At 42.1% G+C, this 5571-nt stretch overlaps 1 long non-coding RNA gene across 2 annotated transcripts; it reads left to right on the top strand.

Moving 5' to 3' along the window:
* The first annotated feature begins 484 nt into the window (after nt 1-484).
* On the top strand, nt 485-1404 carry LOC144466750 (uncharacterized). 2 transcript variants are annotated; one of them, XR_013493225.1, is made up of 4 exons: nt 485-548; nt 620-685; nt 810-866; nt 957-1404. It is a non-coding gene; the product is annotated as an uncharacterized LOC144466750 (long non-coding RNA). The 2 variants fall into 2 exon arrangements; XR_013493224.1 differs by having other exon boundaries at nt 810-1403.
* Nucleotides 1405-5571: the final 4167 nt, after the last annotated feature.

Below are 5571 nucleotides of genomic sequence, written 5' to 3'. Positions count from 1 at the left end.
ACATTGTTCAAACAGGTAAGACCTCGGCATAATCTCATGGGGGTACCTCATTTAGATCATGTTTTACATTGTAAAGTAAATATTAAGTGGCTGTTTGACTGTGCAGTTGTTTTATCCCCAACATAATGCTGTCTTCACACACATAAATGTCTTCTCATCTATATCATGTTCTGTTAAATAATTAAGCCTATTTAAACTAACACAGACTTCTACTCAGTGAACAGAAAGAAGGCAGATGCCCGCAAAACGGGTGGTGGCCCAGCACCGCCACCTCTAACGGAGGCAGAGGAGCTGGCCCTAAGCCAGAATGTAGGAAGGCCAGTGGCTGAGGGAATCCCTGGAGGGAGCTCATCCTCTGAGCCCACCCCCAAGACACAAGTGCCTTTATAAAATGTAATATGCCTAGGCCTATATATCTTTTTTTGTTGAGCCTATTCATACAAATATTTATTTCCCTTTCATGTCTTTTTTTTTCTTTTGTCCCAACAGATTCTGATGGTGCCATCTGCCTGGTGGAGCCCCCTCACGCCACAACAGACCTTGTAAATGTAAGTAGGCAATACTCCAAAGATGTTGCCAAATGGTAGTTTAAGTATACTGAAACATATCACTCATCTAGGATGAAGAGGATGAGGAAACTATGTCTGCTGCCTTTACAGAGGGGGATCCAGAAAGGCCTATAGAGGTAACATCTTGATATGTTACTGATAGTTCTCTTCCCATTCACATTTCTTACCATTCTGGTGGAATATGGAGTGTGACATTTAGCCTACACTGAAGTATTAACACATTCTCATCCTTTTTAACAGAGCATGGCTGGGCAGCAGCAGGAGGGTCCCTCAATTTCCAATGCACAGATTGACACAGTGAGATAGATGTTCAGTAAACACCAGAGGTTCATTCTGTGGAATTTATGTGCAACTGTATAATTTAATGTCCTCCTTATGTATTCCCAGTTACCAGTAAAATAAGTGTACAAGATTCACCTGCTGAAAAAAATACAAAAAACAGACAAAGAAATGCTATACTTGGACCGCCAGATTAGGAGGGCAGATCTGGAAATTGAAATACTGGAGCACAAGTTAGAGGTAGGTGCATGGTCACAGATGAATTATGTTAATTATGTTAACTATTGGAACGTTAACTAAACTAGCTTTTGTATTTTTAGGCAATAAAGAAGACCAAATGAAATGTGTATTATGTCTTTATTTGACTGCTGTGGTGGTGGTGATGATGGTGACTTAAACTCTAAAGTGATTATGGCATATGGTGTCTCTGACTGCTCTGCCGTCCTGGATAGCTGGCAGGTGGATGGGGTCATCATCAGGGTCTTCAATTTGTAGGGCAGGGTGTTGCTCTCCTCTAATAGTGGCAATATTATGAAGAACAACACATGCCACAATAATATCACAGGCCCTCTCAGGGGTCACCCTGAGGTGACGTAGGCACTGGAAACGGGCTTTCAGTAGGCCTATGGTCATCTCCATCCGGGCTCTCGTCCTGCAGTGAGCCCGGTTGAAGTTCTGTTGGGAGCCTGGTTCAGGGTCAGGGTAAGGGGTCAGCAGCCTAGGTTGGCATGGGTAACCCCTGTCACCCAGCAGAAGGCCATCAAACTCTCCTGTAATGTATAGTGGTTACATTAGAGTGTATTAAAGGAGGGGGACAAGTGAATTATATTGTGCAAATCTTTAGGCTGCTTGCCACGTTGCAGTCTGTTGCTCAGATTAGACTCGCGATATATCCTCGAGTCATGAACAGACCCAGGCCACTTGGCCTCCACATTGGAAATGATGTGGGCTGCATCACATATGATCTTGACAGTGCAGAGAATGCCGGATGTTAGTTGAACTATGATGCAGGCTTTAACATTTTGAAACCGTAGTCAATCTAGCCTACCTGTACCTGCACATTTATGCTGTGAATGGACTTCCTATTCACATAATCGGCTTCATTATGTGAGGGAGCCGTGATGGGAATGTGTGTGCCATCTATGCAGCCAATCACACTGGGAAATCCTAAAAGAAATTAAAATTAATAATCCCAGTCTGAGGTTGCAGCACTGTCATTATGTCATTAACAGAATAAATTTAAAATTAATGTAACTCCTCCTTGATGGCTCTGACAGGTTTATGTCCAGGGAAAACGACAAAGATGGGTAAAAGCCGTTTCAGGGCGAGGCACACTTTTCTGACCGCCCTGCATACAGTTGCCTTACTCAAGTGCTCTGCATCTCCGACATTGTACAAAAAACTTCCATTTGCAAAGAAACGCAGGGCAACACACAATATCTGCTGGGATGTGAGAGCATGACTACGACTGGTAATATTGCAAATGTAAGGACGGATTAGGTTGTGTATGTAGATGATGGACTGTGACGTGAAACGGTACCGCTCAAAACAATAATTGTCTGGAAATGCTAGAACATCTATGCGCGGTCTGATAACCATCTCCCGACGAATATTTAATTCTCTGCGCAGTAATGCTGCACCTTCATCCACTGGATCGTTATCAAAAGGGCATGCCATGGTCGTTTTTTTAATGATTTTTTTAAAGGACAGACGGCAGAACTAGGCTACGCCAAAACTCGCCTGCTGACTGACTGAATGAATGAGGAAATCAAATGGAGTGTGTGGTTCTGAAAGAGGGCGGAGACAGAGAGAAACTCGAGGTTCATTGAGAAAAACCTGGTCCCGACCAGGTTAGGTTCATAGAGTCTGTTACTACGGTAACTGACCGAGAGCTTAAGTTACCTCTCTCTCTGAAACAGGCTAGAGTTACCCCTCTTTCTCTGGTTTGAGTTACCTCCCTTTTTGAAACGGAAAACTCAGAGTTTCCCTCATTTCAGGGTTAACAGACTCTGAGTTTTCACTAAACCTGCTTTGTGAAACGGACCCCAGTACTGAAAGCAAGACTGCCCCTAAACCAGGTCTCACTGCTCTCGTCTGACTGTGTGGAAATCTGATGTCTTCACATCACAGACAACCCTTCCCAGTGTTAGCAAAGGCATTTGAATGTGAGTCAGGAGGTGTGTACAGACAGAAAGTAAAGCAAATTTGAACCTTGTGTCATTTGCTCAACATTGACTGTTGTGATTATTTACCTCAGACAGCCAGGATTACAGACATTAGTTTTAAGATAGCAACAGACACAGATTTTATCTGTGGGAGTGTGCTTGTATGTTTGTGTTCAGTTCAGCCTCCACCTGATCTCAGAACTCAGCAGAAACTCCAGTTCTTTCTGTTATTTCCCTCCAGTCTCTCTCCTTTTTCTCATTTAAAATAAGAATTTTGCACTGCAGTCAAAATATTTTCAGCTCGTGTGAAGCCATCATTGCATGAATTTGCACAGCCCTAATTGTGTTTTTCCTTATGTGCAATCCCAATTTAAAACAAGTTACAGAAATAAAAACAGAATGCAATGATTTGCAAATCCATTTTGACCTGTATTCAATCGAATACAGTCCAAAGACAAGATATTTGATGTTCAAACTGATAAACATTGTTTTTTTGTAAATATACACTCATTCTTAATTTGGTGTCTCTAACACATTTTAAAAAAAAAAGTTGGGACAGGGACAACAAAAGACTGGGAAAGTTTGCTCAAAAAACACCTGTTTGGTAACAGATGAAAGTATAATGACTGGGTATGAAAGGGGCATCCTAAAAAAGCTTAACTGTTCACAAGCAAGGATGGTGTGAGGTCCACCACTTTGTGAAAAACGATGTTGGCAAACAACATTTCTCAAAGCACAATTGAAAAGAATTTCTGCGTTTCACCATCCACAATCCATAATATCATCAAAAAATTCAGAGAATCAAGTGAAATCTCTGCACGAAAGGGGAAAGACTGAAAACCAACATTGAATGTCTATGATCTTTGACCCCTCAGACTGCAATGCATTACAAAAACAACATTACTATATAAAGAATATTGCAACATGGGCTCAGGAACACTGGAAAACCATTGACAGTAAACACAGTTCATCGCTTCATCTACAAATGCAAGTTAAAGGGATAGTTCGACATTTTGGCAAATTTGCCTAATGCCATAATCCCTATAGTCATATGAGTAGGTACATTACCTTTAATTGTCAGTGCCTGCTGTTCTGAGATTGGTGGGGCAGAGCTGCCTGCTGAAATGGAGGTGAACGGTACAGCCCCCTCTCTCCCTCAAAACTAATCAAATACACCATCAAATGACTCCAAAACGCTCTAGTGGAAAACACATGACTTGCGCATTCCCCACGCTATGAAATAATAATGTATAATTAAGTAACATTACAACACATGAAGCAAATACTCAGAACTACTTTCTTGAGTAAACCACTGGGCGGAGTGACACAGTGCGCACCTGAGACAGTGCCGTTGTTATAGTCTCGCCACCAGACAATCAGAGATCTCTGCCTTCTGATAGTCTGGGGACACTCCTTTCTAAAGTGTGTTTAACACACCGGCGAAAACAGCCAGCAACAAAGCAACGCCTCTTGCATTTTTGAAAAGGACACGCCTTCTCGGAAATGTGCGCTCCCCCTTTTCTTGCCCGCAAGGAAACAAACACGCAGAGAGCTTGAAAATGGATGCCGAGAGATTTAACTCCGTTTTATCAAACGTGTGCTCATCCGTGAAAAATATATTTTTTCCAGCGGATGTCTTAGTTACAACATTATTGAGCTAACTGGAGTAGTTTCATGTCATATCCGACAACGGGAGGCTTTTAACAGATGACGTCCTGATGTTAGCTTTGCTGCTGCTTTTAGCTGTCCCTGTCAGCTGCAGCCACTGATGCTTTCTAGACATCGTGATTTCCCAAAACTGAATAAATACTACACATAGCAACACAAAACTGCTTTGCTAGCGCAAACATGTTGTAACTAAGATATCTGTTGGAAAAAATATTTTTTTCACGGACCGTTTAATGAGTTATTACCTATTACAGACACCGCTAACGGCTAACAGGGCTAACAGCTAACGGTTAGCCCAGCTAAACGTGCACACAGAAATAGTAATGTTTGTTCAATCTTTGTGTTTATAGACTTTACAAACATCGGATTAGTCTAAACGGTGATACAGTGATGTGAAAAATGTGATGTATAGGCTATATATATAGCTAAAAGCTCTGCTGGTTTTCTACCCGGAAGTATTTGTAAACAACAAGGCGATTCCCTCTATAGTCCGGCCAGACGGATGAGTCATGGCCTTGTAAAAGATTATGTTTGTTTCTTTTAGTTGGCGAGAATGTGTCGCCGCAAACGCGACAAACATCCACTAACTTTGACGGCGTTTTCTGCAAGCACGGCTGAGCCATTTTGTACCACTACACGTGTTTCTAGTGGGACTATGTTTACAAGCACAAGAGTTCAGTGAGCCACCGAAGGACCGCCCTGCAGATTTACTATTGGTTCTGCAACGTAGGGAGTTTTTTTAAACTCTGAAATTGTATCCGCCCATCTAAACACAAAATCTGGGAGAAAGTCATCAGTCTTTAGTTAAGCAAAGCGTCTAAAGACTGACTTGTGAGTCTACCGTTGTTATTGCTTGCAGACTTGCATTTGCATATCGTCAGCTGGACGCA

This window comes from Epinephelus lanceolatus, chromosome 14, assembly GCF_041903045.1.
Source record: "Epinephelus lanceolatus isolate andai-2023 chromosome 14, ASM4190304v1, whole genome shotgun sequence".
NCBI lineage: Eukaryota > Metazoa > Chordata > Actinopteri > Perciformes > Serranidae > Epinephelus > Epinephelus lanceolatus.
Note: the sequence above shows the minus strand (reverse complement) of the source record. Positions and strands in the feature narration are given on the sequence as shown.